Genomic DNA, 24,919 nt, shown 5'->3' on the forward strand with positions numbered 1-24,919 from the left:
TGGCATCAATATTATGAATATGTGTGTCATCACAATCGAGATTCAACAAAAATAGACCACCCTTTAAGGGTGCATGACCATAAAAGATATTACTCATATAAATAGAACAACCATTATTCTCTGGTTTAAATGAATAACCGTCTTGCACTAAACAAGATCCAGATATAATGTTCATGCTCAATGCTGGCACCAAATAATTATTATTCAGGTCTAAAACTAATTCCGGTAGATGTAGAGGTAGCGTGCCGACGGCGATCACATCGACCTTTGAACCATTCCTGACGTGCATTGTCACCTCGTCCTTAGCCAATCTTCGTTTAATCTGTAGCTCATGTTTCGAGTTACAAATATGAGCAACCGAACCAGTATCAAATACCCAGGTGCTACTACGAGAATTATTAAGGTACACATCAATAACATGTATATCAAATATACCTTTGTTCACTTTACCGTCCTTCTTATCCGCCAAATATTTGGGGCAGTTCCGCTTCCAGTGACCAGTCCCTTTGAAGTAGAAGCACTCAGTTTCAGGCTTGGGTCCAACTTTGGGCTTCCTCCCGGGTGTGGCAACTTGCTTGCCATTCTTCTTGAAGTCCCCTTTCTTTCCCTTGCCCTTTTTCTTGAAACTAGTGGTCTTGTTAACCATCAACACTTGATGCTCCTTCTTGATTTCTACCTCTGCGGCTTTAAGCATTGTGTAGAGCTCGGGAATTGTTTTGTTCATCCCTTGCATATTATAGTTCATCACGAAGCCTTTGTAGCTTGGTGGACGTGATTGACGAACTCTTTCAATGACACAATCAACTCCCACCTGAGTCAAGTGATTATAATACCCAGACATTTTGAGTAAGTGTTCACTGACAGAACTGTTCTCCTCCATCTTGCAGCTATAGAACTTGTTGGAGAGTTCACATCTCTCAACCCGGGCATTTGCTTGAAATATTAAGTTCAACCCTTGGAACACCTCATATGCTCCATGACGTTCAAAACGTCTTTGAAGTCCCGGTTCTAAGCCGTAAAGCATGGCACACTAAACTATTGAGTAGTCATCAGATCGAGCTTGCGAGACGTTCAAACCATCGGCATCTGCTCCTGCAGTAGGCCTTTCACCTAGCGGTGCATCAAGGACATAATTCTTCTGTGTAGCAATGAGGATAATTCTCAAGTTACGGACCCAGTCCGTGTAGTTGCTACCATCATCTTTCAACTTAGCTTTCTCTAGGAACACATTAAAATTCAGGAGAACGGTAGCACGGCCATTGATCTACAACATAGATATGCAAATACTATCAGGACTAAGTTCATGATAAACTAAGTTCAATTAATCAAATTACTTAAGAACTCCCACTTAAATAGACATCCCTCAAGTCATCTAAGTGCTATGTGATCCAAATCAACTAACCCATGTCCGGTCATCACGTGAGATGGGGTAGTCATCAATGGTGAACATCTCTATGTTGATCATATCTACTATATGATTCACGTTCGACCTTACGGTCTCCAGTGTTAGGCTTGTCAAGTTTAACCCAAGTATTTCGCATGTGCAAAACGGTCTTACTCCCGTTGTATGTGAACGTAGAGTCTATCACACCCAATCATCACGTGGTGTCTCAACACGACGAACTGTAGCAACGGTGCATACTCAGGGAGAACACTTTTATTTTGCAATTTATTGAAGGATCATCTTATAATGCTACCGCCGTACTAAGCAAAATAAGATGCATAAAAGATAAACATCACATGCAATCAAAATATGTGACATGATATGGTCATCATCATCTCGTGCTTTTGATCTCCATCTCCAAAGTATCGTCATGATCTCCAAGGTCACCAGCTCGACACCTTGATCTCCATCGTTGCGTCGTGGTCGTCTCGCCAACTATTGCTTCTACAACTATTGCTAACTCATAGCGATAAAGTAAAGCAATTACATGGCGTTTGCATTTCATACAATAAAGAGACAACAATAAGGCTCCTGCCGGTTGCCGATAACTTACAAAACATGATCATCTCATACAATAATGTTTATCACATCATGTCTTGACCATATCACATCACAACATACCCAACAAAAACAAGTTAGACGTCCTCTACTTTGTTGTTGCAAGTTTTACGTGGCTGCTACGGGATTCTAGCAAGAACCGTTCTTACCTACGGCAAAAACAACAATGGTGATTCATCAAGTTTGTTGTTTTAACCTTCTTCAAGGACCGGCCACAGTCAAATTTGATTCAACTAAAGTAGGAGATACAGACACCCGCCAGCCACCTTTATGCAAAACTAGTTGCATGTCTGTCGGTGGAACCGATCTCATGTGCGTGGACATGTAAGGTTGGTCCGGGCCGCTTCATCCCACAATACCGCCGAATCAAAATAAGATGTTGGTGCTAAGCAGTATGACTATCACCGCCCACAACTCTTTGTGTTCTACTCGTGCATATCATCTACGCATAGACCTGGCTCATGATGCCACTGTTGGGAATCGTTGCATGGAAAACAAAAGAAGTTTCTACGCACACACAATGATCTATCCATGGAGATGCATAGCAGCGAGGTGGAGAATGTGTCTACGTACCCTCGTAGACCGTAAGCATAAGCGTTTCACAACGCGGTTGATGTAGTCGTACTTCTTCGCGCTTCAACCGATCAAGTACCGAACGCATGTCACCTCCGCGTTCTGCACACGTTCAGCTCAGTGACGTCCCTCGACTTCTTGATCCAGCAAGACGTCGAGGTAGTACATGAGTTCCGTCAGCACGACGGCATGGTGACGGCGATGGTGAAGTGATCTTCGCACGGCTTCGCCTAAGCACTACGAAAATATGACCGGGGTGTAAACGGTGGAGGGGGTGCCGCACACGGCTAAGCAATTGTCTGGGGTGTGCTAGGCACCCCCTCCTCATATATATAGGTGGGAGGGAGAGGGGAGAGGTCAAGGGGTGCCCCAAGTAGGTCCGAATCCTACTTGGGCTCCTACCCTTGGCCGCGCCTCCCTATGCCATGTTTGTCGGAGGGGGAAGGAAAGTGGGGGGAGAGGGAAGGAAGGGGGATCCTATTCCACTCTTTCCTTTCCCTTCCCATCTTTCCTTCTCCTCCTAGGCCAGCCCATATGGGGGCGCACCAGCCCATTGTGGCTGGTGCGTTTCCCCTCTTGGCCTATAAGGCCCATATCTTTTGCCGGGGGTGCCCGGAACCCCTTCCGGTGACCCGATAAGTACCCGGTACCCCCCGAAACACTTCCGGTGTTCGAATACCGTCGTCATATATATCAATCTTTACCTCTCGACCATTTCGAGACTCCTCGTTATGTCCGTAATCTCATCCGGGACTCCGAACACCATTCGATCACCAAATCACATAACTCATATAATATTATATCGTCATCGAACGTTAAGCGTGCGGACCCTACGGGTTCGAGAACTATGTAGACATGACCGAGACACCTCTCCGGTCAATAAACAATAGCAGAACCTGGATGCCCATATTGGCTCCTACATATTCTATGAAGATCTTTATTGGTCGAACCGTTATGACAACATACGTTATTCCCTATGTCCATCGGTATTTTACTTGCCCAAGATTCGATCGTCGGTATCTTCATACCTAGTTCAATCTCGTTACCGGCAAGTCACTTTACTCGTTCCATAATACATCACCTCGTGACTAACTCCTTAGTCGTTTGTTTGCAAGCTTATGATGTGTATTACGAGAGGGGCCATAGATACCTCTCCGATACTCGGAGTGACAAATCCTAATCTCGATCTATGCCAACACAACAAACACCTTTGGAGATACCTGTAGAGCATCTTTGTAATCATCCAGTTATGTTGTGATGTTTGATAGCACAGAAGGAATTCCTTCGGTATCCGGGAGTTGCATAATCTCATAGTCGAAGGAATATGTATTTGACATAAAGAAAGCAATAGCAATAAAACTGAACGATCATTATGCTAAGCTAACGGATGGATCTTGTCCATCACATCATTCTCCTAATGATGTGATCCCGTTATCAAATAACAACTCATGTCCATGGTTAGGAAACCTTAACCATATTTGATCAACGAGCTAGTCTAGTAGAGGCTCACTAGGGACACGTTGTTTGTTTATGTATTCACACATGTATCAAGGTTTCCGATCAATACAATTCTAGAATGAACAATAAACCTTTATCATGAATAAGGAAATATAAAATAACAACTTTTTTATTGCCTCTAGGGTATATTTCCTTCAGTACAAGCTAAGCAGACGACATGACAACCAAGTAAAAGAAACACTAGTTGAATGTAAAACTATATGATAGCTGGAATAGGTACGGGAAAACAAGAAGGCAGCATATTCACATGTATGATGGGCAAACAAAGATGGCATTGCATCAGAACAGTAGAACAACACTTCAGTGCAAAAAATAGTGTATGATAGACGGATGGATTACATACTAACAAACAAGAATGCATGAGATATTCAGATGGACGATGTCCAAACTAAGAAGATAGCACTGCGACAGAGTGATACGTCTCCATCGTATCTATATTTTTTTTATTGTTCCATGCTGTTATATTATCATTCTTGGATTTTTACAATCATTTTTTAGCAACTTTGTATCATTTTTTTAGACTAACCTATTGACATAGTGCCCAGTGCCAGTTGCTGTTTTTTGCTTGTTTTTTACTTCGCAGAATATCAGTACCAAACGGAGTCCAAATGTAGCAAAACTTTTTGGAGAATATTTCTGGACTAGAAGACACCTGTTGGGCCAAAGAAGTACCAAAGGGGGGCTCCAAGGGGAGGACAACCCACCTGGGCGCGCCTGGGGGCCCAAGCGCGCCCTGGTGGGTTGTGCCCACCTCGGCTGCCTCCTGCACCGCCTCTTTGCTCTATAAATACCCCAAAAATCCGAAAAAACCTAGGGGAGTCGACGAAACACAATTCCAGCCGCCGCAAGTTCTAGAACCACCAGATCCAATCTAGACACCATCACGGAGGGGCTCATCATCCTCATTGGTGCCTCTCCGATGATGCGTGAGTAGTTCATTGTAGACCTACGGGTCCGTAGGCAGTAGCTAGATGGCTTCTTCTCTCTTTTTGATTCTCAATACAATGGTCTCTTGGAGATCTATTTGATGTAACTCTTTTTGTTGTGTGTTTCTTCGGATCCAATGAACTTTGAGTTTGTGATCAGATCTTTATATCCATGAAAGTTATTTGAGTTTCTTTGATCTCTTATATGCATGGTTACTTATAGCCTCGTATTTCTTCTTCGAATCTTTGGTTTAGTTAGGCCGTCTGGATCGTTTTTTCTTACCATGGAAGAGGTGCTTTGTGATGGGTTCGATCGTACGGTGTTCTTTCCCAGTGACAGAAGGGGCAGCCAGACACGCATGTATCGTTGCTATTAAGGATAACAAGATGGGCGCTATTCCTACATGAATAGATCTCGTCTACATCATGTCATCGGTCTTAATGCATTACTCCATTTCTCCATGAACTTAATACACTAGATGCATGCTGGATAGCGGTCGATGTGTGGAGTAATAGTAGTAGATGCAGGCAGGAGTCGGTCTACTAATCTTGGACGTGATGCCTATATAATGATCATTGCCTGGATATCATCATAATTATTTGAGGGTCTATCAATTGCCCAACAGTAATTTGTTTACCCACCGTATGCTATTTTCTCGAGAGAAGCCACTAGTGAAACCACAGCCCCCGGATCTATTTTCTCATCATATATTTTTAGATCTATATTGCTATTTGCCTTTTTATTTAATTGCGTCTTTTATTTTCAGATCTATATTATCAAAAACCCAAAAATACCTCACTGAATTTTATTTATTTGCATATATCAATCTATCACTTTACCAATCTTTTACATGAGAGGGATTGACAATCCGTCTTTCGTGTCGGGTTGCAAGTATTTGTTGTTTGTGTGCAGGTACCGTTTACATAGTGTTGCTTGGTTCTCCTACTGGTTCGATAACCTTGGTCTCATAACTGAGGGATCTACCTACCTTAGCTGTACTGCATCACCCCTTACTCTTTGGAGAAAATACAGACGCGGATACAAGACATCAAGAAAGGGAGGGTCAAAGATCTGGCGTCGTTGCCGGGGAGACATCAGCAACATCTATCAGGTTCCTAATCACAAATCTCATCTCCTTGCAATTTACATTATTTTCCATTTACCTCTCCTTTTCATCTCCCCCTCTTCACACAAATTTGCCTTTTTATGCGGTCTCTTTTTCGTTTGCCTTTTTCGTGTCAGATCTCTTGTTTTCTTGTGTTACCATGTGCCTTCTATTTGCTTGCATCTACGCTTGCTAAAAATCTATTGATATGGATCCTCATCCACATGCTAATATTTTCAAAAGTTCCAATTATGATGAACCAATTGCTAGTGAGTTGAGTGCACTAGATTATCTTTATGAGGTTTTGGTTGAAGTTCGTGAATTTAAAAATTGTGATGAAGTGTTCGAAGAAGAAATTTATAAAGTGATTTATGATAACCCCTTGAATGAAAAGCATGATTGCAATGATGTTTTTATATATTCTATTAATGTCAATTGTGTTAATGATATGCAAAACCCCAAACTTGGGGATGCTTGTTTTGCTATGTCCACTACTTATTGCAATGATCATGATTGGGGTGATAATGATTATTATGATCTTGAAAATTTATTTAAACCTCATGATGAATATGCTTGCGATAATATTAAAAGTGGGTTTGGAAGAGTGTCAAATTTATCTAAAAATAATCCCACTTATTTGGAGAGTGTTCAATCTTACGATTTTTTTTGATAAAAGTGGGCTTGGAGAGGTCATGGCCTTATTTGATGATAATCCAACTATTTGGAAGAGTGTCAACTTTGCATGCATGTGGATCATGAAGAGAAAACTTCATATGATAGTTATATTGTTGAATTTGATTATGATCCTACATGTAATTATTATGATAGAGGAAAATATGGTTGTATAAATTTTCATGTTACTAAATTACCTCTCGTTATGTTGAGATTGCTATTGTTTCTTTCTTCTTCCTTGCATATGCTAGTTTTTGCTTGCCTTCATAATTTGTTTACATATAAAATGCCTATGCATAGGAAGTATGTTAGACTTAAATATGTTGGTCACATGTTTTATGATGCTCTCTTTGTGCTTCAATTCTTGTCTTTCATGTGAGCATCATAGAAATCTCAAGCCTGGCTTGGGGCATAAAACGATAGCGCTTGTTATCTTTTTGCTTTTTGGTTTTCTTGCTGTTTTGCAATAAAGTTACAAAGATGCCTCTGATTAGATGTGTTTTTAGGTTTTAATTAGTTTTTGTGCCAAGCTAAGCCTTTGGGATCATGTTGGGTGATAGTTGATTTGATCTTGTTGAAAAACAGAAACTTTTGCGCGCAGTAGCAGAATTTTAAAAAATCACAGAATGTGCTTTTGCTCTGAATTTCTTACACAAGATTTAAATATGTTATCTTTTTGCTTTTTGGTTTTCTTGCTGTTTTGCAATAAAGTTACAAAGATGCCTCTGATTAGATGTGTTTTTAGGTTTTAATTAGTTTTTGTGCCAAGCTAAGCCTTTGGGATCATGTTGGGTGATAGTTGATTTGATCTTGTTGAAAAACAGAAACTTTTGCGCGCAGTAGCAGAATTTTAAAAAATCACAGAATGTGCTTTTGCTCTGAATTTCTTACACAAGATTTAAATATAAATTTCCCACGTGGTCCTAATTTTTCAGAATTTTTGAAGTTACAGAAGTATACGAAATTTCCATATTACTACACACTGTTCTGTTTTTGACAAATTATGTTTTCGTTGCATTGTGTGCTTATTTTGATGAATCTATGGATTGTATCGGGGGGGTATAAGCTATGGTAAAGTAGGATACAGTAGGTATAATGCAAAAATAAAATATGAATGGGTTTGCAACAATACTTAGAGTGGTGATTTGCTTTGTTATAATTACGGATCTCACGAAGGTTTTGTTAAGTTTTGGGTGAGATCACGATGGATGAAGGAATAAGGAGAGGCAAGAGCCTAAGCTTGGGGATGCCCCATGGCACCCCAAGATAATATTCAAGGATGGACAAGTAACTAATCTCGGGGATTCCCCGAGTGGCATCCCCTCTTTCTTCTAACGACCATCGGTATTTTACATGGAGCTATATTTTTATTCGTCACATATCATGAGTTTTGCTTGGAGCATCTTGTACTATATGAGTCTTTGCTTGTTTTGCTTTTTAGTTTGTCACAAGTATCCTTGCTGGACACACCTATTTGAGAGAGCCAAAATTATGCTATGATTTGTTAGAATTGCTCTATGCTTCACTTAAATTTTTTGAGCTATGGAATTGCTCTAGTGCTTAAGTTGTATCTTTTTGAGCACAGTGTTCTTTAATACTTTTGAAGAAATTATCTCATGCTTCACTTATATTATTTTGAGAGATGAAAATATTTATGCTCATGATCTTCACTTAAATTTGTTTGAGCTTGTCTAAAAGCAATTGAAACATATGAAATTAGTCCCAAAGTGATAGATATTCAAGAGGGATATAATAAAAACTTTCATGAAGAGATGGGACAAAATAAACTTGATTCTTTGTAACAGTTTTTAGATATGATGATAGTGATATATGAGTCATGTTGATGAGTAATTATGCTTTAGTAAGAATATTGATGTCAAGGTTTGTGATTCCCTATGCAAGCATGAAAGTCAATAGTTATGCAATGAAATTACATCCTTCTGTGTTAGTTAATACACTTATGTGTTAGTTATGCTTAATGATCGCTTATGTGATTTTGTGTTTCTTGGTTGGTTGCTTCTCAATCTTTTTGCTAGCCTTCACTTGTACTAAGTATAAATACTACTTGTGCATCCAAAATCCTTAAACCCAGTTTTGCTACGTGAGTCCACCATACCTACCTATGTGCAGTATTCCCGTGCCGTTCTAAGCAAATTTGTATGTGCCATCTCTAAATTTTCAAAATAATTTCCCTTTTGTGTGCTCGTACCACTCATGAAACGGCAGGGGGTGGCCAATATTTTCCATGCTAGATGTGTTATTCTCAAGATGAGTGTTTATTGACTCGTCATTGCACGAGAGTACGACAAATGTATTAGGGATGCCCAGTCCTGAAATGAAAAATGAATTTACTTTATGTTGTTAAATAATAAATTCCTTCGAAAGTGTTGGTATGGAGGACGCCCGTGGATACGGTTAGCCATGGATTGTGAAAGAATGGTGGAAAAAGGAATAAACAAACTGGTGGAAAAAGGAATAAACTTTATTTTCTGTTTGGGAACCGCCTATGATATATCTAGCATGGAAAGTGTTGGGAATTACTCGGTCGTTTTCGTTGACGGGAAAAGTATGCCTCTCAAAATGTTTTTATCTCTCATTTTTAGCTTTGGGCTCTGTTGCCTCTACAAATCCCTACTCCCCTCTACGAAGGGCCTTTCTGTTCACTTTATGCAAAAAAAATTGAGCCTCCATCTTCTCTTAAAAAATACCAACTAAGAGGCACTATGATCGTACTTGAGCATTGGATTTAGCTAATATGCAAGTGTGTTTCATGAATGGATCAATGATTGAGCATGATGGGCTAGGGATAACTTGCTTTAGTGTTGATATTTTGGAAGACATGGTTTCTTGTTGATATGCTTGAGTATTGAAATCTTCATGTCAAAACTAGACTATTGCTTTGAACCATATAAAAGTCCATATGTCCATGCTACAAAAGAAAAGAATGTGATGAACATGATAGGCAGCATTCCACATCAAAAATTCTGTTTTTATCATTTACCTACTCGAGGACGAGTAGGAATTAAGCTTCGGGATGCTGATACATCTCCAACGTATCTATAATTTTTTATTGTTCCATGCTGTTATATTATCATTCTTGGATGTTTTACAATCATTTTTAGCAACTTTATATCATTTTTTGGGACTAACCTATTGACATAGTGCCCAGTGTCAATTGCTGTTTTTTGCTTGTTTTTTACTTCACAAAATATCAGTACCAACGGAGTCCAAATGCAGCAAAACTTTTTGGAGAATTTTTCTGGACCAGAAGACACCTGTTGGGCCAAAGATGTACTAGAGGGGGGCTCTGAGGGGAGTACAACCCACCTGGGCGCGCCTGGGGGCCCAGTTGTGCCCACCTCAGCCGTCTCCCGCACCGGCTCTTTGCTCTATAAATACCCCGAAAATCCAAAACCCCTGGAGAAGTCGACGAAACACAATTCCAGCCGCCACAAGTTCCAGAACCACCAGATCCAATCTAGACACCATCACGGAGGGGTTCATCATCCTCATTGGTGCCTCTCCGATGATGCGTGAGTAGTTCATTGTAGACCTACGGGTCCGTAGGCAATAGCTAGATGGCTTCTTCTCTCTTTTTGATTCTCAATACAATGGTCTCTTGGAGATCTATTTGATGTAACTCTTTTTGCGTTGTGTTTGTTGGGATCCGATGAACTTTGAGTTTATGATCAGATCTTTATATCCATGAAAGTTATTTGAGTTTCTTTGATCTCTTATATGCATGATTACTTATAGCCTCGTATTTATTCTTCAAATCTTTGGTTTAGTTAGGCCGACTAGATCGATTCTTCTTGCCATGGGAAGAGGTGCTTTGTGATGGGTTCGATCGTACGGTGTTCTTTCCCAGTGACAGAAGGGGCAGCAAGACACGTATGTATCGTTGCTATTAAGGATAACAAGATGGGGGCTATTCCTACATGAATAGATCTCGTCTACATCATGTCATCGTTCTTAATGCATTATTCCGTTTCTCCCTGAACTTAATAAACTAGATGCATGTTGGATAGCAGTCGATGTGTGGAGTAACAGTAGTAGATGCAGGCAGGAGTCGGTCTACTAATCTTGGACGTGATGCCTATATAATGATCTTTGCCTGGATATCATCATAATTATTTGAGGTTCTATCAATTGCCCAACAGTAATTTGTTTACCCACCGTATGCTATTTTCTCGAGAGAAGCCACAAGTGAAATCTACGGCCCCCGGGTCTATTTTCTCATCATATATTTTCAGATATATATTGCTATTTGCCTTTTTATTTATTTGTATCTTTTATTTTCAGATATATATATTACCAAAACCCCGAAAATACCTTGCTGAATTTTATTTGCCTTTATTTTATTTGCATCTACCAATCTATCACTTTACCAATCTTTTACCCGAGAGGGATTGACAACCCCTCTTTCGCGTCGGGTTGCAAGTATTTGTTCTTTTTGTGCAGGTACCGTTTACATAGTGTTGCTTGGTTCTCCTACTGGTTCGATAACATTGGTCTCATTAACTGAGGGATCTACCTGCCTTAGTTGTACTGCATCATCCCTTACTCTTTGGGGAAAATACTGACGCGGATACAAGACATCAGAAAAGGGAGGGTCACAGAGTAGAATGACCGTACTTGAATTTGAAAACATGTTATCATGAATGGAATATGTACTAAAAACGGGAAGGCATAACATATTCACATGGCATTGCAACAGAGTAGAAGCATTGCAAGACATTATATGCATGATGCTACCCATATCACCTTGCCAAGTTAGAGGAAAGACCTTGTGGGGGTGAATAGGAATCATCATCTCTCTCCAACTCTTCTGAAGAAATACATTTAAATGTTCCATCATATTGAATATCATTGATACCGAGTTTGTGGGCCATTGCATTGCTCCGCGCGAATCTTTTAGTGCATTTGTTCTCATATTCAATATCATCGTGTGCAATAATATTTGACATGATGGAAGACAAGTAGTAGTGAGATTATGTATTGAGTGCCTATAGGAGTCGACTTAAATAGTAGGAGTCAAGTTATATAGTAGCACCAGGTTGATACCTCAAAAATTAAAGAGAGAGCACACATGATAGCTACAAAATAATAGACCATCTATAGGGGAGGGAAGAAATCTATATACGAAGAATACTATAAGTGTGAATAGGGTAAGCGGTGACCTGGACCTAGGTAAATCTCTTGCCGCGTGCGTGTGGAGTGTTTTAACCCCTGGCCGAACAATCTAGAAGTTGCGTCATAGCTCCAATCTCGACGAGCACCTATCAAGACCATCGGTATCCTCAAATACCTCCTCTCCCATTCCACTATGTGGAGTTGAATGCTTCTTTGATACAGAGCCTCTTCAACTCATGAATAATGAGATTGGCATTGCGATCAATATGCCCATTAAGCCGGAGTTTTTCCCGCTTGACAGAAATAAACTTCACCACATAAGGTTCAAAAGGAGGCATCTTCCCATTGATCACAACAAGGAACATCTTATTTTGGAGGGAATCAGAGACATCAAACACTTCTCCTTTCCTCTTCATTTTGTGAGTCTGGAGCATAAGGTCATATCCATGAATCTCATCTAGATTACCAACCTTGCGATTGAGGACCTCATGGTATATGCGGTGCATGATATCATAAGTGGGAAGCAGGTCCTTAGACTGACAAGATATATCTCCCTCGGGGATGTAGAGGTCACCATGAACACCGTTGTTGCTACCTGGTGAAAAACATGAATGTGAAAGCCCAAAGGAGACTCGAGGCCCTTATCACCATAGCCCAGAACATTGAGAAACACCTTCCATGAAGCAAAGAGGCGTTGGTCCTTTGTCATCCAAGTGAGAGTCCTTCCATCTAAGGATGGCAATGAGTAGGGTATGGGGCGTGTTAGAGCAATACCATACCCATACCCATGTAGTCAATGGATACAAAATTCTACCCATACCCGTACCCACGAGTATAAAACTTTACCCACACCCATATCCGATAGGTACCCATACCCATTAGGTACCCACTGGGTAGATCAAACAGTACACAAGTTATTCACAATTTTACATTCATCGATAATACATTTGACAAAAAAACCATTTATCTCAACTCAATAACAGATAGATGAGTACATGACAATTATCTCAATTCAAATTGACAATTGGTCAAAAATTTAACATAGGTCACAAGCTCACGACACACTTCACCAGATAACATCAGACAAGTAACAAATAAAAAACATCTCGAGCACCCATCAACCAACACAAGTGGCAGCGAACACAAATTGTAGCTAGCACAAACTAGCATATGTTGGAGCTCCATGGGTAAGGTCCACATGTCAATATAAATGGGTAAGATATGGGTATATCCACGGGTACAATGCTATGCCCGTGCCCTACCCATGACTTAACGGGTAAGGTACGGGTACTACCCATGGGTATTAAATTGTGCTCATACCCTGCCCATGCAGGTATGGTATCCGTGGGTGCCCATACCCATGGGTAAAGTTGCCATCCTTACGTTCCATCATCAAAACCACAGTTGAACTCCATGAGAGGAAGCAAACCAAACTCCTCACAAATCTCCAAGGCTTCACCAAAGTAGTCCGGCTTCTGCCTCATGTGCCCAATGTTGATGGTGTGTTGCTTCACAAATTTGTTCTTCTAACACATGAACACATCATTGAAGATTTCTTCGTGAGTATTTGTCCAAAAGTGTGTATCTGTGATACGTCTCCAACGTATCTATAATATTTGATTGCTCCATGCTATATTATCTTCTGTTTTGGACATTATTGGGCTTTATTGTTCACTTTTATATTATTTTTGGGGCTAACCTATTAATCAGAGGCCCAGCCCAAAATTGTTGTTTTTTGCCTATTTCAGAGTTTCGCAGAAAAAGAATATCAAACGGAGTCCAAATGGAATGAAACCTTCGGGAACGTGATTTTCGGAACGAACATGATCCAGGAGACTTGGACCCTACGTCAAGCAACCAACAGGGAAGCCACGAGGTAGGGGGGCGCGCCTACCCCCCAGGGCGCGCCCTCCACCCTCGTGGGCCCCCTGTTGCTCCACCGACGTACTTCCTCCTCCTCTATATACCTATGTACCCCCAAACGATCAGATACGGAGCCAAAAACCTAATTCCACCGCCGCAACCTTCTGTACCCACGAGATCCCATCTTGGGGCCTGTTCCGGAGCTCCGCCGGAGGGGGCATCGATCACGCAGGACTTCTACATCAACACCATAGCCCCTCTGATGAAGTGTGAGTAGTTTACCTCAGACCTTCGGGTCCATAGTTAGTAGCTAGATGGCTTCTTCTCTCTTTTTGGATCTCAATACAATGTTCTCCCCCTCTCTCGTGGAGATCTACTCGATGTAATCTTCTTTTGCGGTGTGTTTGTTGAGACCGATGAATTGTGGGTTTATGATCAAGTTTATCTATGAACAATATTTGAATCTTCTGAATTCTTTTATGTATGATTGGTTATCTTTGCAAGTCTCTTCGAATTATCAGTTTGGTTTGGCCTACTAGATTGATCTTTCTTGCAATGGGAGAAGTGCTTAGCTTTGGGTTCAATCTTGCGGTGTCCTTTCCCAGTGACAGTAGGGGCAGCAAGGCACGTATTGTATTGTTGCCATCGAGGATAACAAGATGGTTTTTTATCATATTGCATGAATTTATCCCTCTACATCATGTCATCTTGCTTAAGGCGTTACTCTGTTCTTATGAACTTAATACTCTAGATGCATGCTGGATAGCGGTCGATGTGTGGAGTAATAGTAGTAGATGCAGGTAGGAGTCGGTCTAGTTGTCTTGGACGTGATGCCTATATACATGATCATACCTAGATATTCTCATAACTATGCTCAATTCTGTCAATTGCTCAACAGTAATTTGTTCACCCACTGTAAAATACTTATGCTCTTGAGAGAAGCCACTAGTGAAACATATGGCCCCGGGTCTATCTTCATCATACTAATCTTCCAACACTTAGTTATTTCCGCTGCTTTTTACTTTGATTTTATTTTACTTTGCATCTTTATCATAAAAATACCAAAAATATTATCCTATCATATCTATCAGATCTCACTCTCGTAAGTGACCGTGTAGGGATTGACAACCCCTTATCGCGTTGGTTGCGAGGATTTATTTGTTTTGTGTAGGTGCGAGGGACTCGCGCGTAGCCTCCTACTGGATTGATCCTTGGTTCTCAAAAACTGAGGGAAATACTTACGCTACTTTGCTGCATCACCCTTTCCTCTTCAAGGAAAAACCAACGCAGTGCTCAAGAGGTAGCAATCTGCCACGACATTAGGATCATGATCAACCAAAAAAGAGTTGACTTGTCTCAACTTGGAAAACTCGGCTTTTGAGATCTTATTGAGAGGCTTGGAGACTCTCTTCTCCATAGCAAGGGATTCCCGACGTTTAGTCTGAGCCCAAGGCCCCACAACCTCCTCTTCCTTTGTTCCTTTTATTACTCTCTTCTTCTTAGATTGTCCGGAACCCGAAATAGTTGCATTTGTGAATAGCATAGGAGGGAAAACATATGAAAGATAAATGCACAAGTCCACGGAATTCATGAGATAGAATCAACAATGCAGAAAAAACTGACATAATTGTTCATGCAGTGGTGGTACGTGAGCTAGGTAAGACTAGCCACAGCGGGGAGTAACTTAGACTAATAACATGCATATGTTAGTAGTCTATGTTATTATACCTCTATAGTGGGGAGTAACATATGTGTGGTGTCATGCAACACTTCATTTATTAGGTCATAGACTCATCTTGTCTTGGTATATGTGATGTTACTCATACTATGAGTAACTAGCTATGTTACCACATGTCTCTCCTTCTTCATTAATTGCTTGTCACATTATCTATTTTATCTAGATATGTGTGATGTTACTATCTATATTACTCCCATTATGGGTAGTCTAATGCCGCTTGACCAGGGAGTGCTAGTATCGGACTTGAGACCTGGCCTTTTGCTTTTTGTACCAAGTACTAGAGCTTGATATTTGTACCTTATGTAATAAATGAATCTGTACAACAAAATGACGCAGAGGTTAGAGATAATCCTCCTTTTGGAAAAGAAAAGTCGCTTGAGATTTATGATTGCAAAGATTAAAAAAGAATAGCTAGAGACAACGACTTCGGAGATTTTTGATTTAATCTTCAGTTTTAGGGATCATCTTTGTTTGTTTGTGTTTCTTAATTTTATGTTATCCATGTGTTTTCAATTTATGTGTAATTTGGTAAAAAAATCAATAAAGTCGCATCGTTGGTGAAAAAAGTGTCCAATCTACATGTTTAAATTGAACAAACATGAGGAAAAAAACATCTTTAAAAAAAAGAAAAACATTTGTTTACTCCTATAAAAGACTCAGTTGATGATGATGATGTCTCTGTCATCCATCATTTCTGACCATTGGATCCCCAGCTAACTACTGTGAAGTAAGTTGTGGTCTTTTTGCAACAATACCTCACTTCTCTGCTTCAATTTGCAGAAAACCCTTCAGTATCTTGAAACCAACCATATCCCTCCCTCACCTCATCAAAACAACACGAAGAATATATTTTGAGTGAAACATAGCATATTCTTAGTGACATATGTATATCAAAACTAGAGTATTTTCTTTGAAGGTTACGAACAAGTATTATTTTATTTAGAATCTGTTGCAACGCAAGGCACGTTAAAAGATGGATGGACCAGTGAGTCGACGAGTGTACTAGCCATGATATGACGTTATGTACAGGTGTTGAAAATTCTTCTGCGGTTTTCGTTTAACCTGGGCCTTGAAGGCAGGCATACCGCATACATTAACTCGGTGCATCATCATTCAACAAGCGAACTCGGCGTAATGTGTCGGTGGATAGAGTCCCCAATCTACGGGAAAACACACGTTAAATTCGGATCTCCCCTCATGAGGCAGTGGTGGGGGCGGAAGGAATTGATGACTGGTTGGTGAGAATTTGATGGATCTGGAGCAAATTCAATGCCGGTTTCAACCGGCAGGCGCGAAGCACCTTGCCTGCACTCGGTTGTTGGAGCATAGTCACTTTTACTACTTTTACTATTCTGATTTCAGCGGCATCCGATGGGAAAGGAGGAGACACGGAGAGGGAGGGAGCGGGGGGAAGAAAATCTTATACGACCCGGGTCGTACGCTCCCCCGGATGAGACCCATTCCGATTCGTGACACGTGTATACATCAATCTTAAAGCACCAGTGCCTCTGTTATCCCTATTCTTCTCAATTCCCATCTGTTCTTTATTTGACGACCCCTCGCTGGGGCGGCCGTGCGGCACGACGCCGTCCTCTTCGATATGCCTGCGCGGACTACCCCTCGCCGCCGCCGGCCGTGCGGCACGACGCCATCCTCTTCGATATGCCTGCGCGGACTACCCCTCGGCGGCGGTGGCCATGCGACATCTGCTACGTCACGCGCGAAGTAAGCCATGGCGACGAACTGCACAAGGTACTGACTATATTGTCGACGGCGGCCGAGCTGTATAGTCGGCCATGGCAACGAACTCCATTACAGAAAAATAAATGAGAGCTGCCTTTTTTCATTTTTTGCAGCACACACCAACAATAACAGGGGACTTGCTGGCTGAGTCATGTAGTGAACCCCGATGCCGAGAAACAGCGAGTGACACACCGCCGGCGAGAAGCATGGTCACGGCCAAGTGGCATGCAGCTTGCGTTATACGCCGGCCGTGCCGCGAGTAGAGGCGCCAGGAGCACGGCCGGCGTCGAGGAGTACACTGGCGGCTGGAGTTTGGATAGATCGGACTGGTTACAAGAATCGCGATTTGGGAACGACAAAGTGGGGAATGAGATGGCCGCTGCTTTGAGATTCGTATTGCCAGCTGTCAGACGGGGAGAGGGTCTCCCGTTCAGCTGCGTACGACCAGGTCGTATAGGATTTTTTTCGGAGCGGGGAGTGATGAGTAGATGACAGTGACATTGGCGTGGAAGAAGGAATTTATGATCCATCTGGGTGGGGCGGGGAGCATCATCAGTGACGCTACATCGGGGGACAGAAGGGAAGAATTTGGAGCAGCCTCAGCTTGCTTGACGCCGTGCCCACCGGCCACAGCCCACAGCGAGCGACCCACGTCTTTTTGGCGCTTCCCCTCTTCTCTCTCTCCCCACTGCCGCTACTCCATGATCGCAAGGTCGCCCTGCTCGCACATCATCAAGGCTGTGAGTAGTGCATCCACTGTTGTATCGGCATCCTAAGGAGCGTGGCCATGATTCGGTCCTACTGTAACGGCGCACCGCGCATTCATGCTATTTGTACCGCAGCCTAGCAGATATATGGTCAATGGATCTCAACAGGAGAGAGCATGCTAATGCTATAGGGCACTTCATTCGAACGCAAAAAACAAAGGGAATGTTGAGAGGACAAGACTATACGAGTAGAAAACCGAGATGTGATTTGTGACACGCAGGTGCGTAGGCATCCACCCCATTTTCCCGGGTATGTGCCGCACCAGACGGAAGGGAGAGAGCGGGAGGACGCAAGTCGCCGGCAGCAAGGACGGGGGGCGGCGTGGTGGCCATGGTCGCCACTCTCAGACGCTCCAACGGATACATTCACCCGCAAAGTATCTTCATTTGAAAGTTTTCTTACCAAGTACTACCTTCGTCCTGGTTTATTGATTCCTATTGTATTTCGTGCCGAATTTTGATCATAGAATGAACTAACAAAATGTTAATGCATGTCACAAAAAACAACTCCCTTCATTTACTTATACAAGGCCACTATGGAATATATATTTTGCATCTATACAAGGCCACCAACAGTAATCGAGCAAAAGTTAATGTCCAAGTTAATGATGTTTCCTCGTACTAGCAACTTATTTAATACTTGCATGCATGCAGTCATAACGACACTCGGCTACTTCTTCCATTCAGTTTTCTTGCATGTGGTGTATTAATGATCCTAGTAACAAGAAAAAATGGTTGGGTTGCTAAACATGTATTAAATTTTATCTTGGTACCTGTAATTTGACTTCGTGGCCTTCTATGTGGAGGGAGTAAACATGTATTAAATTTTATCTTGGTACCTGTAATTTGACTTCGTGGCCTTCTATGTGGAGGGAGTATATCACTGAAAACTATGTTTAAATACGAATCCAACGATATAATTTTTGTTAACATGCATTAACACTTTGTTAGTTAAATCTTTGGTTAAAATTTGACACAAACTACAAAGGAGACCTATAAACCAGCACGGAGGTAGTACCTTCTAGGAGATTGCGCAGCGAGATTTGGCCTTGCGTTCGAGAGTTATTCATAAGCACAACTAGTTTGCATGTGGTTATAGTTCTGTTTGGGTTCCGACATATACCTCTTGTACATATTTCTCTTCATGAAAAGACAACACTCCTACCGGTTCCTCAAAACAATGTTTCGTTTGCATATTCGTGTTCCTTGTGACGGGCTTTGAAATAAGACCACTTGTGAATATGTTTCGATACATTTTTAAAACTTCTCCAAGTTTTAACCGCAGAAACTTGATGCGATCGAATGACAAAAATCACCATGTTTCGGAAATGAAAACTTTGTGTGCCCTCGTGCGGAATTCAACGACTTAGCAGATCGTGAAGCAATCATGTAGCTTGGCACGGTTGGACACGTGCATGCCCCGCAACCGTGTGTACCTGCGAATTTCTCATAGAAACTCCACGATCAAAATGGCAGGAAAGAAAGCAAGGCCATGTTTTGAGGTAAATGAGAGAAGTTCCATTATAAAAAAAAAGATAAGTTACATTTTTGGATGATTCCCTTCATGTAGGGACATTTCCATATCAAGGAGTTTGGAACAACATAATGCACATAAAGATATGCTTATGTGATTTTCGTTGAGCTATGTTGAACAACTTTATATAAAAAGGTAAATTGTGGTGGTATTACATTGTTACCGGTTCTTGAAAAGTGCTTGCTAGTGTGACTGAACTAGGTGTACAGAGCACACAAGTTAAAAAATCTCCCATGTCATATCAGATATTGTTGACGAAGCTATAGTTTTACAAAAGACCTCCTAGAGTCTCATGACATTGTCCGTGTGCGGTAGTGCGAATAATGTTCTCAATGAAATGCCTCGTCTCTGGCCTTTATTCAATGATACGAGCCACCGAAGCTTGACATACCAAATCGAAAGGAGCTCTTCGGCGTCAGGAACTACTCAATATTGCATATCCCCCAACTCCGGTTGCCACGTTCTTCGCATTGATTCAACGCCTCATTGACCTACGCTGCAGAGATCGTTAATGTTGGTCGCGCGGGCCATGACCTACTATCAATTTGGTCGTGCCATACATCAGCTCGCCCTACTGGAATAATCAAGGCAGTGGTCATTCAGATGCATGTTAGGAGGGAGTTCTACACGAAGATCCTTGACACAGGCAACATGCACAACACGTCGGCGTTGCATCAGGTGGTTGGGCCACACGGAGAGCGTCGGCGGTGAAGGGGTTGGCTCTCTCTAGCATGCGTGATCCACCTGTTGGGAACGTAGTAGAAACAACAAAATCATGCCTATGAATAAAAAAAGATCATTATGAATATGCAAAGAGGATTGATCTGATCTTTACCATTTTGCGGATTCCTGCATCTAGGCTCAAACCTCTCAACCGCAAGAATTTTCCCGATCTAGGTCAAAGCTACGATCTCTCTGTCGGTATCCACGCATACAGAATCACCGATCCAGTATGGTTTCTCCATCCATGATGAATAACTATGAAGACTAGAGGTGGAGGGGCCTTACGGGCGGAAGTGGAAAAATGAGATAGAGTGGAGACGCCACCAGAAATTCTGAAGTAATTTGACGAACTGCTTCCTCCTCTATATGTAAGCGCATGGGAGAGGGGTGTCTTAAAGGAGGGGCACCCCTCCCCAAGGGGCGGAGCACCACCCAAGCAGCGCAACCCCAAAACCTAGCCGCCCTTCCCACCTTGCCCTCCAAGGCAGGGGGCGCACCCTACATGTGCCCCTCCCTCTAGCGTCTAACGGAATATTTCAGAAGGTTTTGGAACATTCCGGAACCTCCCCCGACCTTCCGATGGCTTGTAAGCCCGGTTTTACTGGAACTTTTCAGGTTTTCTCTAAAACACTTTCTATATTTCTGGAAATTTTTTGGTGCATTTATTTGTTCTCCTAATACTTCCTAGTACTCAACAAACCGATGATCCTTAAGCGTGTGATCCCACAGGTATATTCAGACATGACCTGAAGCACCTTCTAGTCAATAATCAATAGTGGAGCTAGACATCCATATTGATTTTATATATATACAAAAACATATTTATGGAGCGAATTTTTTGTTTGCATACACAATTCTCTATGCTTCGTGGTACTTCAAAACTCGAGGCAACACTTTTGTCGGTATCCTTGTGAAGCAACAACTTGATCATAATACCATGTTGGTCTCGTTATCGGTTTTGTTCTTTCTTCTTGTTTTCATATTCCGTTATCCTCTTGATCATATCACACTGTATTTGGCCAGACAATGATGCATACCGTAATACCGGCATCTCTCCATCGCCGGAGGAGCAAATCCCAATTTTGAACTATCGAGTCCCTAGACATGCTTTTACGATGTACCTAAAAGTTGTTGTTATGATCAACCTATAACGTGAAAACCCCAAGGTAAAACCATCTGGCATGAAGGTACACGACATTCTGTATACCTTAACATTACTCTCTCCGTTCCTAAATATTTGTCTTTCTACAAATTTCAACAACTGACTACATACGGAGCAAAATGAGTAAATCTACACTCTAATATGTCTATATACATCTGTATGTGGTAGTCCATTTGAAATCTCTAAAAAAACAAATATTTAGGAACGGAGGGAGTAGTTGATTATACTTATAACATTGTAATGGTGTGATCTCGAAGTATATCATTTAGTTGGGTCCTTCAAAAACATTGTCCCGTCAAATATGTGTTCTCATCATTGTCAACATCCTTATTACTTTAACAACGCCCTATGACCAGGAAAATGGGATCATCACACAACATATAAGCTAGTCTTAGATGGAGATTAGAGAACTACTTGGTGTTTATTTTTTTTCACACATGCAACTGAGTTTTGCTCTGTATCTCATATTCAAGAACCAATGCAGTTCTAGCACATAAATACAGATATTAATTTCAAATGTGGAAATAAATAATAATATTTTTTTTATTGTTTCTAGGGCATATTTCCAGCATCACCTAGATTAGTCAATCCAGGTTGGTTTATTACATGGTCATGAGTATTGATGGCGGTGTTTTGCGTTTATCAGTTGTGGGCACCATAGTGGTATATCGTGGAACACTAGATGGCACAAGTTTGGTAAGATTCATTGTTAAGATGGTGACTAGAACCTTGCTTATTTAGTTGCGCCAATTATGACACACTTGCATGCATGGACGGAGATAGGAATCACTAAAAGAGGGGGCCAAACACAATTTTTTGATACCTTACATGAAACTTTGAAGGATATATGTGCAATTTTCTGTCTTGGAGGGGGCCACCCCCTCTCACCCCCCCTAGCTACGTCGGTGCTTGCTTGTTCATTTATAGAAATCCAGACTGGTCACAAAATTAGACATTTGGTAATACATATGATATTTTGCACAGACACAAAAAAATCAAAGATGGTATAAAAAACTCCAGCCTTGTAAACAACACGACATGAGTGGTGTACTGGGAGTGGAAGATGAGTTTCTATAGTAATTGACACATAAGTGAAGAGACCGCTGTCGATGTATCACTTTGATAGATGCTTGAGTCACTGAAATTCTTTCTATCCGAAAAGACAAAGTGATATATCCGTAGCTGTCTGCTCCAACTGCGTACACACTGCCTTGAATAGCGGTTGGTGTTCTGGTTGTCGTAGCGTAGACCACATACCAAGCGAGTGCGTACAATGAAAAATAACCTGCAAAGGAGTAGCATTTTTTACATTTAAAACCAAATCGTCTCTACATAGCCAGAGTGACCAAAGTAAGTCATACGCTCCCACTTATTATCATCTCGAATCTATTTGGAATACCGTCCAACTAATGACCAAATATATTGGCAACACTTGTGGACGAATACAAATTCAACGCTGTTTGGATGACTGACCATGTAGAACATGCAAATTTGCAACGGAAAAAGAGGTGCTTGATTGTCTTATCATGAGCACAAAAGCAACACTTCTCACTCCCTGGCCAGTTACGCCGTACAAGGTTGTCTTTCATTAGCACAACTCACCGATGAAGGTACCACATGAAGACTTTATATGTTGATGGTCTTACATGATTGGAAAATCCATATAAATTTTTCTTAGGATTTATTTTAGAGAACAAAATTCATCCACTCAAACCTATTGGTTGGGTTTCTTTGTTTTTCATGTGTTATCATACATTCTTTGATCCCAATTATCATAGTTTTCTAATATATAGGATGTAAGAGAACATAATACTTCAATATTATGTTTTTTCTATTTTGTATGCTAGGAAAATAATAGCATGCGTTGTTAACGTATAGTGTAGGTGTTTATATGCATTTTATTTCTCGGCAGGAAGAGCATCTACAGCCAGATATGTTAAATATGGCCTCTCAAACGTCTGCGGACGCATTCGGATATCTAATACTAGATTCTTAAATTCATATAAAAACATGCAAACAAAACAAACTTACGTACTACGTCGATCACCTAGCTACTCCTCGTCGGAGATGTCGACAATCTCCATGCCGGCTCCGGCAGCATGGGCGGCATCTGCAGCTCCGGCGCCTTTGGCTGCTTCGCTCCGGCCTCCTCCTTCTCTATCTCCGTGTCGAGTTCGACGTAAAGCGTGCCGGATTGGGCGACGGCGAACTCCGCCTCCGCCTGCTCCATGTTGAAGCCCGGCAGCTCTTGCTTCGGCAGCTGCGGCTCCGGCTGCTCCGCCTCCTCCACCTCAATCGGAACCAGCTCCTCTCCCTCCTCTTCCCCCGGCTGCTCCTTCTCCTCCTCCTCCGGCTCCGGCGAGTCCAGAGGCAGCCCGACAACAACGCGGGCGGCGCGCGCGGCTTGTCTCGCCTAGATCTCCTACTGGATCTCGTACTAGCGCTCTGGCGTAAGCATTGCGTGGTAGGTGATCTTCCTTCGAACCATGGCGGAGCGCCAGAGCGTGGGCAGAGCGCCTGAGCGGGAGAGGGAGGAGGTGGATGGGTTAGGACTGGCGGCGTGAAGAGTTTGGGGGGGGGTGTGGATGGGCTAGTGTTGCGGGACGCCGGCCAGCTTAAATAGGCGGATTTCGCCTCGGGAGGTGAGCCGGAGCAGCGCCACGCGGCGTTCACATCGCAGCGACGAAGGAGGCGTCCCTAGGACTGCCGGGTTTCCGGGCGAGTCCGCGTGAGGCCCCTTCGTCAGTCCGTCCTACGTGACGGACGCGCCCGAACGCCCTTATATCCACTTCATATTTAGGCTGGATATGAGAGGTGTCTATCAGTCCGGACGTTTGAGGCCCGTTTAAGGAAGCTCGAACTGCATGCAGCGCGATGCCCATTTATTGCGGACTCAGCTTAGGTTTTACGTGTCAGCCATACAAAGCAGAGCATGTCCAGGCTCGGACATAATGGTTCTGGTCAAGACATACGGCCGGTCAACAACCAGCTTTTTGTGAAGATACTAAAATGCACGAAAACGATCCAGGGTCGCACAAACTACAGGGAGTGCATGAGTGACGAGTCCCCGTTATATTTCCTTGAATAATCATGCAAAAGGAACCAGTATGTGACAGTAGCATCCACACCAATCTATTTTTAATCCAGGGGCATCACGTTAGACACGTCGAAGCTCTCTGCTGCAACCCTAAAAAGAGAGTGCTCCACACACTCTCTCCTCAATCACTCGTCTCAATCTGGATCCTGCCAAAGCCTACTCGCCTACGCCCCCACCAACGTGACTTTCTGGCCGTGGCTGCCCCCACGCGCACGCAGTGACTTTCAGCAAATACTACAGCGCAGTATAATCCCACTGGTAGTAGTTCTCTGTTTTTTAGTATCACTGAACTCTTGCTCCCAAAAGAACCATGATTTTTACCTCCTTTTGACGGTAGAATCAGAGGCGGGGTAGAAAGGAGC

The sequence above is a fragment of the Triticum aestivum genome, chromosome 6D (genome assembly GCF_018294505.1).
Source record: "Triticum aestivum cultivar Chinese Spring chromosome 6D, IWGSC CS RefSeq v2.1, whole genome shotgun sequence".
In the NCBI taxonomy this organism is placed as follows: domain Eukaryota; kingdom Viridiplantae; phylum Streptophyta; class Magnoliopsida; order Poales; family Poaceae; genus Triticum; species Triticum aestivum.